This window comes from Phragmites australis, chromosome 1, assembly GCF_958298935.1.
Source record: "Phragmites australis chromosome 1, lpPhrAust1.1, whole genome shotgun sequence".
NCBI classification, from domain to species: Eukaryota; Viridiplantae; Streptophyta; class Magnoliopsida; order Poales; family Poaceae; genus Phragmites; species Phragmites australis.
The window spans coordinates 4387511-4402512 of NC_084921.1; the positions used below are offsets into that span (position 1 = coordinate 4387511).

General features: G+C 47.1%; 1 pseudogene; it reads right to left on the reverse strand.

Moving 5' to 3' along the window:
• Positions 1–3712: 3712 nt before the first annotated feature.
• LOC133887046 (uncharacterized) lies at positions 3713–4326 on the reverse strand (annotated as a pseudogene).
• Between the last annotated feature and the right edge of the window lie 10676 nt (positions 4327–15002).

Consider the following 15002-nt stretch of genomic DNA (forward strand, 5'->3'; position numbering starts at 1 on the left):
ACTTCCTGACTAATACTACCCAGCACGTCTTGAACCGATGCCATCGAGCTTCCCCCTATACCCACATCAACTATAACCTTCGCGCAACAAACTTGAGAACCATTCACATAATCCTTGTACAACTTCCAATCATTCTCCGACACCAACTCCATGATAACGTAGTGAGCCCTACCACCCTGGCACTGCCGTTCACATATGTAAAGCCTACACATAATCCATTTCAATACCTACGCCTCATCATTTCATCACAACAATTCAAAATTACTCATATATATATAGAAGAGCATGCTTTTCTCATATACATTAAGCCTAATCATATATGATTTAATTTCATACGCTCAAATAATTGCATGTAACAAATTCTACACGTTACACATGTGTAACTATACATCCATAGCACGATATTTGACCTCCGATCTAACCCCAAAACATACAAATTTCATATATCGTCATCAACAAAATCCTAAACCCTAACTACCCTTGAACTAAGAATGCAAGCCAAAAAAACTGAAAAAACTTGGAGGGAATGGAGGATACCTTCCTAGGACATGTCCCCACGAAATCCCCTTCGAATCGGACCCGATTGGTGGAGGAATGGGAGGGGGGTCATCGGCACCGCCGTTGTGTCGCCTGGTCATAGAGAGCTAGAGGAGGAAGAAGAGTTGCGGGAGAGAAGGGCCGGTGCGGTTCTCTGTATACAGCTGAGTCACGTCAAAGGTGTTGGTGTGACAGGCGATCGCGCCAACCCCTATGGCGCGACTCAGATGCGCCACGTCGGCCCCACATGTAAAGGTGTCAGGGCTACCGTCAGCGTGGCCACCTTGGTTACGCCAATGCATGTGGCGTGACTAAGTTAGGAAGTCACGCTAAGGCTTTAAGTGTGATAAAATAGGCTACTTCCTGGAAATTTAATTTCCTATGTGCTATTTTTAAAATATCTCTACTACTTAAAAAATATGAAGTGACTAGTTATTTGCCCGTGCTTTGCAACGGGCGCCAAAAAATTGTTAGACAAAAGTGATGAAACACACGTACAGCCATGCAAGGATTATTATTTCAGTTGATCTTGCATCATATGTAAGTTTTTTATGCTAGTTTTGACTCACTTATGATGTTTCTGCAGCGTGAGCGTTAAGAATCAAATTGAGAGGTTGAAAAATCAAAAGAAGAAGCTTGAATCATTGTGTCAATCACTGCATACAGAAAGGAAACAAGACCCCTCCGGTGGTACTCCTGATGCCATTTTTAAACAAGCAGATCTAACAATGGATCGTGAAGGATCATAGTGCTTATATGCTTCATGTTGTGCATGCCAAAATACCATTGGTGCCGCCTACAGCTTACCGAGATTTCTGAAGCCTGAGAAACGGATATGTCATCCATGTAGATCCCAGTATACAAATGGTGGGAAAAAATTGATGGTGCAGAGGGATTGAATACTCTTTTATTCCTAACGGTATCCAGCAAAAAACACGTATCCACACACTTCGTGATTTGTGTAGTCATCCAAACATAGCTTTAGAAAAGCTCAAAGATGACAGAACAACCTTATTCATCTAGAGCCCATGTAAGCTGGAAAACTACATCCAAAATTCCATGTCATCCAAAGGTGTAGAACATTTGGCCCAACATCTATCTAGCACATCACATGTCATCCAAAACTACTGAAGTTGGCTTTGTTGGCTTGTATGAACCATCATTCCTCGGTATTCTTGTGGTTCATCAAAAGGATGAGATGCTTGCTCTCCCTCATCATCACCCAAAGGTCACCACAGATGGTAATGGATGGAAGGATGGACAAGGATGAGCTTCCAAAAGATATCAGGCCTCCTCCCAATCTTTGAGGCTTTGAGGTCTCCCATTCCTAGAAATATTGAAAGACACATCAATTTTGATACTCACATGTCAAGCTCGGCTTAATAATTCTCCTTATGTCAAGCCAATTGACATTTAAAAGACAAATCAGTATGCATGGAGAGGCAGCTTTGCCTCCTAGAAAATATTATCAAATTTCCTACATGAGAAGCTAATGCATGTTGCTAGTCTATTGGACATCATTAGTATAGATACCTTTGTGACTATACAAATCCATGTCCAAACAACAACAACATAGCCTTTTATCTTAAGTATATTGGCCCAAAGCTCACATGTCCTGATAATCTATGTCCAAACTCCAGACTCTAGAATGATCTAAATTTTAACCACCCGCGTCTTAAGTGTTAGAACTAATAAACCAATCTCCACAGAAACAGACTGACACGAGCTAATCCTACGCATGGCCTTGTGCAAAGTTTTGAACAATTCACAAAACTGATAACATTCTAAGTTGCCAAGGCCAACCGCATAGCATTCCAAAACCTTCCAAAGTGTCCTTACTCCCTTTCCCACGATCCAAGAACATCAGCCTAAGTACTGATACACAAAACCATCAAGAATAGCATTATGATAGAATGTCATCAATCTGGTCTCTTGTGCACCTAGAAACACAGTAAAAATCTAATGAAATCTGCTTCCACACATTTTAATTCCCAAAGAGTCAGAGTCGTTCTAGACAGGCCAGTGTTCACAATTCTGATGGGAACCGTCAGGTTCACAGTTGTGACAGAGTAGGATAAGATTCAGATTCCAACCAATTTGGGATTAAAATTTGAGTGATGTAAGTGATTGGATAAATTAACTTTATGTAGTATATGAGTGGAATTTAACTTAAACACATATGATATATGCTCAATATCTGACACATGACAGTATGACACCCATGTAGCTCTTGTTTGGTTATTCCATATTGCCATGCAACATGTAGGCATATATCCTCAGTCCTAAAGAAACTTAGCTCTATTGTTCCTAGCTAAATGTATTCCATATACAAAGTTACAAACAGCTCAAAATTTAATGTACACCCATGCAATAATGGCATTGATGTGTGTGCCAATGAGTGTTCACAACCGTTTTTTTATTACTGGAATTTCGGTGGAGGCTAGCTGGAATTTCTAGTTCTAGATTTGAATTATGAATTGAGCCATTGGAATTTGGAACCCAAATTGCCTGCAAGAAGGCCATATCCTACTCGGGAAAAAGCTAGATTATGGCTCCAGATCTTGGGTGAAAATTTTGCAAGTATGCAAGCATTATTCCTCTTCTACACGGATAGAATGGAGAAGTCGCTAAAATTAGTGAAATCTTGAGCCCAAATCTAGATATATCAAGATATATGTGCGCATTTGATTGCATCGAAGCACACCTCTGAACTCCAAAGTAGATCAGAGTCAAAGCTAATGCTAAAGTATTTGTTGTCTTATCCTCAATGAACTTCGATGCCTTATAACCACACAAATATGCATATAGTTCATTCTAACCAGTTATTGCAGGGAGGAATATCTAGTGTAGATTATCCCCCAAAGAACACAAGGTCAATGATGATTTTTTTTTCTATTGTTTCTCCTAACATAACCAACCTTTATTAACATTACTTTTCACCCAAAAAAATGTGTGACTCACCCAAAATTCCAATAGGATACTAAAAGGCAACCGGATTGAAAGAAGCCATCATTGTATTAGTAGATCTAGGATGCAAAATACCTTAGTAGATATAGGATGCAAAATTTAACAATTGACAGAATCTAGCACCTTGATCTGCTCATCTTTGTAAGACACAAGAGTAATAAAAAACCTGAAGCAACGAAAATTCAAGCAAAGAGATCGATCTGGTACCTCAATTTACTTTCGGATTGGGCATGGGAAAGAGCCCCCCGCATGTCGCGGCCGCTGCGCGTGGTAGCGTGAAACCGAGCAGCTTTTGGAGGTTGGTGCGGATGCTCATGGAGCAGAGGAAGTAGAGGAAGACTATGGAGCAGTCGGTGGGGTCGTTCCCGAGTAGGCCACGGTGGCTCATCCACTAAACAAGCGGGAGGGTGCGAAGGGCAGCTTGGCGATGGCACGTCCCTCAAAGAGCGAGTTGAGCAGGCCGAAGACAATGAAGAGCACGACGGCGACGACAGCGCCCGACTTGAGCTTGGAGAGCGAGAGCTCCAGTGTGGCGTCCTTGAGGCTGGTCTCGACGCAGTCCATCTTCTTGACCCGCAACAAGGCAAGCTGCACGGAAGAGGAGGAGGAGGTGGCGCTGGAGGAGGTAGAGGGGTTGGAGCTGGACTTCATGGCGTCAAGCTTGCATGAGTGGCGCTCGAAGGAGGCGTGGAGCGAGTTGTAGGTGGCGGTGCGATAGATGAGGAGCCATGAGATGGCCTCGCAAAGCACGGCCGTCGCAGCGGAGATGGCCACCACCGAGAGGCTATCGCCATAGTGTAGGGAGGACAACGCCGAGGCCATCTCTTGTTCGGTCCTTCGGCTCCGTCCGATGCGATGTGCTGACGAGGCCAGTCTCGGTGGGATTCGGCATGCGACGATGGGAGAAATGAGATATCTCGATTTGGCTGTAGAGAAATCAGGAGGGACGGAACGGGGGAGCGGAGAAATCGGGAGGCGATTTCGGGAGCGGGGAGAAGGAGCAGGGGGACTAATGCGCAATGCGCGCAGGCGGGTGAAGGAGCCATAGGACGGACGCACGAGCAATCGGACGGACGCACGCACAGGCGATTGGTAGAGGAATTGCAAGAGACAGAGGAATATTCTAGTGAAATAACACGCCTTAGGTCTTTTTTAATTTTTTATAATTAAGGGAGAAGAGAGAAAGATCCCTGAAGTCTTCACGTGGTCTGTCCTCCCTTCCGGTGCCCTCCCATCCATTTGGGCCATGTCATGCACCCGCAGGCCTACCTACCACGCCACACAGGCCTGGCAGCTGCGCGCCCGTCCTGGTCTACTCCCGACCACAACCCACGTGGGCCAAGGAGCCCGCAGCCGACTGCACCTCACGCTGAGATGCCAGGCCGCCCTCTGCCTGGGCCGGCTCAACTGGCCAGCCACTCGGGCCAATCGCATGGGCCATCTGCCCACTGCCACCTGCTCGGTCTCGAGTTTTCTTTATTTTTATATTTTTTGGATTAAAAATTTAAATAAATAGATTCCTCATAGAAAAAATTACAAAACTAGGCGCCTGCAGCCCTCTGAGAGGGCAGTTAGACCAGCTAACCGCCCCCTCAGAGGGCGGCAAGGAGGCTAACCGCCCTCTCTGGGTAAGGGCCTTTTTTCCCCACAAATGCCAAATTTTGTGTAATTCATAAAATAAAAAAGGGCTTTAAGAAAATTTGGAATTAAAATTTGGAGTAGGTTATGTAATAGTCGGAGAATAAAAAAATTAGTTATTAGCACTCGTAGCATATTATGTGGTTATGGGATGCGAACGACGACAAACATAGTATTAAATATAGGGTGAAAATATTACATAAGACTGTAACCACGACGACACGACGAGGAAACGAAGGTGGCATGTACGGTTCGCACTAAGACCTACTTATTAGTGCGTCGATCCTAATCATAACATGCCTTAGAGAGTGAAAGTATGTCGGGTTATATTAGATACTCTCTACTGAGTGCATCTAGGATATTTTCCCTTTTGGAGGGCATCGGGACCTGCCGCCTTAGCACGGCGGGCTCTCTCCTGCTTCCTTGCCTTCTCAGCCTCCCGACATGCGTACGCTTCCCTTCTCCACCTCTTGTTCATGTCGACCCACTGCTTCTGTTCCTCATTTTGCTCATTGTCGAGCCATTGAATAAAATCACAGAGCGGTGGAGGGGACTGAACAAATAGAACAACATGAGCGGTTAGTAAAACAGGGTGTGAAATCGGCAGAGATGAGGCTGATATCTGTTGTTATACCGGTCGATACTCATATGTTGCATGTTGAGGCTTGTCATACTCGTAGTTGGCACACATGAAGAAGCGCAGCCCATAGGTGTATGAGATGTCCTGCGACTCGCGGAGCTTGTAAAGGTCACCACAGAAGCACATTGGTGGTTCGATACCTTGAGGTACGGTAGTCCCCTAATGTTTCTTTGGTGGGCTCGATGGAGCTGAGGAAGACATTGCACTTGAGAGATCTGGGAAATGAGTGGTGCATCAACGTAAGGAGGTTCGGCTATTTATGGTTGGGGGAAGTAGGAACATTGGATTCGCTCTTGAAGAAAAGAGTGAGTGCAGGGGCTCAGATGGTGGCAGGAGCATCGGATTCCATCTTGAAGAATGGGAAAGTTGTGTCACTGATGATGGTCAGATATTCCACATTTATTGGTACCTGTGTTGTCATTTATTATTTGGAAAAAGCTGTCCAGTGTTGTCACTTCTTGTCTAAAGCCTGCGCAAGGAGGCATATGTTGTCATGTCATGGTTAAAGTTCAATAGTGTGGTCACTTCGTGATTAAAGTTACACTCCCAACAGAGTACGTGAGGTGTCACTCGTTGCATAAGTTGCTTTGTAAGATATAATGATGACGATAGAATGTAGCGTGTGGTCGCGTCGGATTAAGAAATGCAACTAGGATGCCATCGTTTTGGAATACAAAATGCAGTTACAACATGCTAAGTGGACCATAAAGAGTAAATGTGTCTGAATACGTAGGAGTACATCGTGAAGCGAATATGCATATGTAATTTACAAAAAATCTAAAATTCTACTGTTGACTCCCCCGTTGCTGTCGCCCGTGCCCCCCCATCGTGGTCCCGATGCCGCTAGTTAACCCTCACATGGCCCCTAGAGTAGATGAGGGGGTCGGGTGGACCGACCTGTCTGGTAGGCCTAGCAGGGAGCACCGGTGTCGAGGCCTCGTCCTGCGTGGGCTATGTCCGAAGGGGAGCACTGGGTACCTAGGACCGCTGGAGGACGTCATATTCAGGTGTGCCCCTGAAGAAGTCACGAACGAGATCGTATGCGGCGTTTGGGCTAGCCTCATCCTCCTGACTAGGGTAGGAGGACTGTGAAGGCTCTCCTGGCGTCCATGTGTACTGGCTGCAGGGGCCTACGAACAAATAATTATGTTAGATACGAACAATATGGTATTGGAAGTAGTAGTAAAAAATATACAATTGTACCTGCGTGGTATGCCGGTGCAGTAGAAGAAGGCTAGGCTGTCGTGCCGTAGTATGGCTCGAATGATGCTGGTGGAGTCGGGCGTGGGGCTGCTGAAGACGAACCGGTCTTATCACCGAAGTAACCTGTGCACAATATTACCTTAATTTGCTGAATGTATTGAAAACTGGGATGAAGGGGGCGGCCAGTACCTGAGGGTGGACGCACAGGGCTCGATCTACAAGGCTGCGTCGAGGCTTGTGTAGGTGCACCTAATGAAAGTTTAATAATCAATGAAGTAGTAAGTAACGAATATTGTTGAATGTCGTTCGAAATAAAAATTCGTACCTATTTGCTCCGAGCCTGCATGACATGGTAAAAGGGATCGTGTGGGTGCCGACACCAATGAACGGCGATGCACATCTAACCGCCGAGACGACTCGGCGTGGACACCACTAGACCTGGGAGGCGCCCCTGCTACATCTGTGGTGGATCGGCAGGAGGTAAACTTTAAGGCGCGTGCAGTCTTGTCGAAAACCCGCTTGATCAAGCCTGCAACATCCGACGCACTGAGGTGTTGCCCTTGCCGGAGGCGGTCCATGGCACCAGTTGCATCCTTATGTACATCATAAATGATATCTGCCTGCGGATACGAACAAGAAAAAAACAATTAAAATATACGGTTTTATTCGTTGAGTATGGACTACTGACTTGAAAGGAAAACTTACCGCTAATGCAGCGTCCTCATCCCAATGCACCGGGTATGCCTCCGTTGTCGACGCGATGTGGGGCTGGACACCCTCAGGGGTGTAGGTGACCCGTGTGCGTATACGTGGAACGTACCACCGTAGGTACTCGTTGAAGCTCCGCTCGTTGTAGGGACGGACCTCCTCCACGACATCCTGTAGCGCTTGGGCCCATGCTGCCACGTAAGGGGCCAAGCGATCTGCCCAGAGGTTGCCAACCGGCTGGCCTTTGCGTGTGTACCTGCAATTGAACCATGGTAAATGTAAGTCACAATAAGACGAAGGTTACGAAAACTTTAATTTTGCATATGTACCTGTGGACGTGCACGGGGATGGTACGAATGTGGACTAGAGGGAATGCCTAGTGACGGCCAAACTGCCGCATGACGCGGTGCGGTGAGTATTCTTCGACGTAGATGTCGAAGACAGGCGGTGCCTTCGTGAGTCAGTAATCCTCGTCGCGGGTACACAACGGTGACAAACCCAAACCTGGCATACGGCACAAGCGTCCTCGCAACCAGGTGGCCTTAGCCGCTGGTGAACATAACCCACCCAAACAATCAAAGCAGAAAGGCCTCCAAATGCCTGGACACCGAATATGCGTTGGCATGGGGGTGTATGTACGCCGGCTGCAAATATGACTGGTGTCAATAACGATCATTACTCGATACTACAATAGTAAATGATAGGTTGTATTGTACCGAACCTGAAACTGTAGGATCCACTTCTTCGTTGGCCCTCGTGCATCGGACAAGAACTCAGGCACGTAGGGGGGTGCGTCCGCCTTCCGCTCAACCGGGCCAAAGCCCTGATGCATGACGTTGATCTAGTCAGCATCCATATTGATGACCCCAACCGCAGCTCCCGCGCAAGGTAGGCCTAAGAGGTAGGCTACATCCTGTAACGTCGGGGTCATCTCGCCGCACGGGAGATGGAACGTATGTGTCTTCGGCCTCCATCGGTCGACCAGAGCTGCTATCAGCGGCCGGTCAAAGTAGAAACAACATGCAGCTGCCTCGGGATTCTCCGTTGATCGGGCCTCAACCAACAGGCAAAGCGGTAGGAGTCCCACTGCTGCCAACCTAAAAGTATTGCAGTACATCAATAATATGGAATTACATCAGTGATATGGCAATTTCGTATGAAATTATCGAAGTACCTGTGCTTCCATCGCTCGTCGATCGTAAGCAGCTCTCCAGGGCCCCGTGGTCGAAACACTCCTAGCTCCGTCTGGTGCTCGATGGACAAGAAGCTGCGATACCTCTTGTCCACTGCAGGGTCTAGAAGCTCGGGGGTCGCAGGGTCCGCCATATCTGCATTTGAAAGACATGTACATTAATGCATTGTTAGATATAGACAGTAACAATATACTTTGAATGCAAATTCAATATATTACTATATGCAACATTAACACATTGCGACAGTTACCTACAAATGAAGGTTCAAATGCTACAAATCGAGCACAACGCGTCATAATACTCACCTAGACAGCAGGTGCATCACCAGGTGTATTTTTGGGACAATACTTGTACGTGTGACCTGTTTCATTGCACTGACTGCATCATTTGACCCTAGGGCCAGCCTCGGATTCATCCATATCATTGCGAATCCGACGAGTTTGTCTTCGGCCAGGTGTGTTCTTCATCTTTTCCAAATCAGGCACATATATTCTTGCAGGCCCTGGATTACTTGTAAAAGTGTCAACAATGTCGTAACCATATGGTGCTCCGCACACACGGCTATGACGTGTGTACAAGGTTTGTGGAGTAATTGTGGCTTCTGGCAACTACAAATGCATGTCCCACTCCTTAGCACACACTCTTGAACATGCCGCTCACGTCTTCCCCCCCCCCCCTCCGACCCTTATCCCGGTACAGGACACTGAACCTGTGCTCCGCAGTCCCCTCTTGATTTGCACGATGCATGTGGGCCTTCTTATTGGCCTTCTCCATGTACTCACATAGCATCAGTCCGTAAAGCATACGATTGTCCTCCATTACATTCTTAGCAGCTGCATACCGATCAATAAAATACTAACAAGTCCCATGCAAAATGCTTTCTACAATTCCAACTAGTGGTAGGGACCTTATTCCTCGCATGACCCAGTTATAAACCTCTGCAAGATTTGTAGTCATTACTCCATATCTTGCACCACCACTGTCATACAACAGAACCCATTTTTCATTTGGCTCATTACGTATCCACTGTGAGAAGCTCCTAATAGCTGAACCTGATCTCCTTACTATATGCGGAGTATTTGTTGGAAGAGGTCTGAGAGCTATCGGTTCATCACCGTTAAGTGCAGCTGTGAGGAACCGTCCAAATAGTATTCTAATTAATCATCAGGAGGATCATTATTCATAATCACAACCTCGACGATTAACCAGAATACCATTCCGGTAGTCCCGGCACGTGTTTTGTGCCCAGGATCGGAACACATGCCTTCCAACTCAAATATCACAACACAGTTTAATAGAGAGCAAGTAATTAAACTGGATTACAATTATTAAACATGCAACTGCTTCCACAATTTACAACAAAAGAAGAACAGCAACAACTAAGCAGCGGAAGAAAAACCTATACAACAAAAGAGTATGGAGCCGTATGCCCTTAGGCTCCATACCAAAAGCGTCGGAGTTCGGAGTAGAATGTGCTACTCCTGCCCGCCACCCGGATCGGCAGGCAAAAAGTAGCCGAAAACTGCCTCTTCCTCGCCAACCTGTGAACCTGAAAATAACTTAAGGGTAGCACCCCTTAGTACGAAGGTACTAGCAAGTCTTATACAGTATGAGTATATATATTCTCGACTCCAAGGATCATGCATTTAAAGCTGTAGCAAGGATTAAGACATGTTTAAGTTCATTAAGCGGTAAGCAACCTAGACTATAGGTGTAAGCAACTGACTTAACCAACCACCGACTCAAACTCTGCCAACCAACTGACCACAACAGATATGTAAACAACAAGTGTATAAAAGTAAACCATTACCACCAAACCACCGACCACATACCGACCAAACCACCCCAATCCAACCATGCCACAACCAACATCGAAACTCTACGACCAAACATGGTCGCTCGGTGGAGATAAGCGATAGCGATGCTCATGACCGAGAGTGCGGCAGTTCGAACTGATTATACACCCTGCAGGGGATACTCCTGGACCCACACGACACAGGGACCATACGGCTTGTGCCACCCGCTAAGATGCACACAAGGGGGTACCCGTGACAACCTTTCCCAACCAGGCCCAACCATGTGGATCAACCATAGCTCGGTACAGCGGTATTAGAACTACTCCCCGAGCAAACTAATACCGCTAAAAGCCCGGACTCAAACCGGACTCACACCGTCTATGACGAGGCCCACATGACCACGTCTGCGAAGGTAATCAGCTCGCCTACCATTATATCAGCATGTGGTGAGTAAGGTAAGTGCTAAAGCCGACTACACCGATGATCGGTGCTTAACCGGTGCAAGCGGTCTACGGTGTCCGGGTTCCCTCCCCGAACTGCCTGAGGACTCCCCGTGAGCAGATGACACCCCTAACACCGCCCACACCTCGTCTCAACTCACCACTCACCAAACCGACTCATCCTCAACACAACCACAAGTGTGAACAAGTAATAAGCCCTAGGCTCGCGACAACGGTGGACGCCGTCGTCGACTTCTACCGGAAAGCCTAAGTACCACTAAGCATAGCGAACTATCATTAGACCTCGACGACACCACTAGGCTCCTAGGAACAACACATGACACGTGACCAAAATGGGATAATGCATCGGCATAGGTTCTACCCAACTCGGTACCCGACACATGCAATGTATACATAAGCGTAGATAACATATTAAATTTTCAAGTAGACACGGTGCAATATGAACGATGCTTGCCTTGCTGCCCTAGCTGCTGCTCACAGCTACCCGAGTCACGATCACCACTGCGGGAACCTCCGGGGATACCCTCGTTCGCCGGGTTGAAGTTTCCTAAAAGAATCACGCATGCAACGTAATGAATATGAATGACACGCAATGAAAGATGCTTCACTGTAAGATAACAGTGGAGACGCAATGCACTTATGCCATGAGTTAAAAGCCTTAAGGATTTCCTTATCTAAATTATTATTTAACATTTGACAACTTCCTAGATCGATTAAGCTTAACTCTAAGATTAAATCTAAAAGAAAACTAACTATACTTAACATGAGGGCAACTCTTTTAAGTGAACAGGGAACCCACTAATAGGATTTACACAACTCAAATTATGGACTAACCAATTATAAAATGTCTAAAGATTGAAACCATTTTGACAACTTATTAATCCTCAGTAAGCATTTCATAAACCCTAGCATTTTTAATGAACATGGCATAATTTAACAAGATTAACATAATTTAATTTACAAATTTTGGACTTATCAAAAATTGTTTATGAATTATTGAAGATTAAACACATTTCATTAATTGAATAAATTTAACTATACATTTCATAACACCTAGTATTTTTCATGCGCAGAGTATGATAACACAAGGCCAACAAAATTAGTTTCATAATTTTTGGACATATATTCGATTTTCTATGCATTTTACAAACTCCAGCCGATTTAACATTGAACAAATATTCTAATTCGCATTTTCCGGAGTTTCCCGATTAATAAAAATGCCCGCAATACTTTTTGCACACCCGGCCGGCTAGCCACTGAGGCTGACAGTGGGCCTGACGGGTTTGACCCGGGTCAAAATTGACCCGAGCCCAGTACACCGCGCGCCGGCGGCTCGGGCGACGTCGCCGGCGGCGAACGGCGGCACGGCACGGCCAGCGGAGAGCACCGGCGACACCAGCATGAAGTGGGGAATCCATTCAAGGTACTCACGGCCGGTGAGCCCGGCCGGAGCTGGGCCGGCGACAGGCGGCCATGGGCGGCGGCGGTCGGTCGTCGAGGAACGCCGCGCCGGCTACGGGCAAACTTATAAAGACCGCATGCAAAAGCAAGGAAACGGCGTGGGGAAGCTCACCAGCGGTTCGGCTTGGACGGAGGCAGCTCAGAGCAGTGGGTTGGCGGTGGAATCTCGGAGCTCTGCGCCGGAGTTGATGAAGAAGGGACGGTGCGATGTTGCCGCCGGTGAACGACGGCGCCAAACGATCGGTGAAGGGTGGCAGCGGCAACAGTCCACCACTAGGAACTCCTCTGTGCGGCACTCGACCGGCGGGCTCGGCCCGAAGACGGTCGGCGGTGAGCGAAGGGGCACGACGGCGCAAGGCGCATGCGGACGGCCGTGCCGGCGTCGGGCCGAGGGCCAACAAGCACGCGCGAAAGCTTTCAGCGATCGCGGGGAACCGGTTTGAGCATAGCTCGGCTGACGGGCCTGGCCAGAAAGGTCCGGCGACGAGCGCCCGACGTGACGGCGGTTAGCGCTCCGCGGAAGACACGCCGGCCGCGGGCCTAAGTCAAAGTCACGCGCGCCAAAGCTCCGGAGAGGTCCAGCGACGTTGGCCGAGCAGTGGATTTGGTCGGCGGAGTGGCTTGGTGGGGCTTCACGCGGAATTCAGCTCGGGGATGCTTCGTGCGGTGGCGTGGCTGTGTGCGGAGAGGAAGACGACCACGAGCTTCACGGTGAGGGATAGATCGGGGCTGTTCGGCAGCTGTGGTCACCGGCTCAACGGGGCGACGACTCGCCTAGGCAATAGCTGCTCACAGCGGCGCTCGTGCGGCGGGGTCCTCACGGACGAGCTCGCAGTCTCGTGGGTGCGCTGCGCCGTGGTGCAGAGAGTCAGCAACGCTGGCAAACGCATGCGAGCGTGGCCAGCTGAGGCACTGACCATGCGCGAGCTGGTGAGGTGGTAGCTGCTGCTGCTAAGTATGCCGGCGTGTGTGTGGCATGGGTGATGGCTTGCAGTAGAAGGAAAGGGAGGAGGAGAGCAAATGGCTTTTGCCTGCTCGGTTGCTCCTCTGCTGGACTCAGTGGAGAAGGGAAGAGAGAGATGGCGTGCTGCATTTCTCTGCTACTCCTGTGAGGAAGGATCGGGAGAGCTTGAGGTGGCAGCTTTGCTCAAGGCCAAGGATGGCTGCGCCGACCTGCTCTGCTATGAAGGAAATATGAGAGAGAGAGAGAAGAACAGCAACAGTGAAGAAGCTAGATAAATTTTGGTGTTAGTTTGTACTAGTGTCTTCATTCTCTCATTTGTTTTTCTCCAATTTCTCTAGTGGTTGAAAAGTCATCACAAAATTCAAGGATCAATTTTGCTGGATTCTATAATTCATGTGCAACCCATTTTAACTTATTTGACCCAGAATGCTTGAGCCAATTTTGAATAAAAATTGTTCAAAGATGCTATGTTTTCCAACTTGTGATAATTTTTATGCCTTCTAAACATTTCCCAAAAATTTGGGAAAATTCATCTATATTCTCCGCATATCATGTACTAATTTCTAAAATTGTTTTCAGCCCTATGTTGTATAGTAATATGGTGAGTTGCTTAACAACGCATCAATTAATATTGATTTTTACAATTTGTTTAATTGAAAATGCATGCTCATAAATCACCAAAACAATTAAGCATGATGCCAATTACGTTTATGATGCTTAATGACATGCTTAAGCCTTTTGGGCTGTTACAGCAGCGTCCGCTGTTTGTTTTAGAGTCAGTTCATCAAGTCTTGCTCGTAGGGCATTGAATTTCTGTTGCTGGTTTTGACTGGACAACTTTTCGAAAAGCTTCATCAACTCTTTGTTTTTAAACTGTCTGTAGAAGTTCGCACCCATATGGCGCATGCACCACCTGCTTTTAAGGTCGGGCCACTGTGCTGCTACACCTCGTCGAACACTACCATGTTGCATATCCAGCAAAACCTGTAACAATCCTACATGTCTATCATGAATTAGATACACATCTGGTCGGTCAAGAACAATAGCATGTTTGACCCGCTCTAGGAACCAATACCAGCTGTCCCTGTTCTCACTCTCCACAAAAGCAAACCCTAGTGGCAGGACTTGGTTGTTACCGTCGACCCCAATTGCAGACAATATCTGCCATTTGTACTTCCCAGTAAGGAATGTTCCATCTAGGCATATGATGGGTCGACAATACCGAAATGCTTTGATAGTTGCGGCGAATGCAAAGAAAGCACGCTACAACACTCTTTTCCCGCTGTACTCCACATCAATAGAGGGGTAATACTTGATATCATAGTAGCTGCCTGGGTTCCTTCCACAAATTATGGCTAATTGACGAGGTAGATTGTGATATGAATCTTCATATGTTCCGACCCTCATCTCAATAGCCTTTTGTTTTGCCCTCCA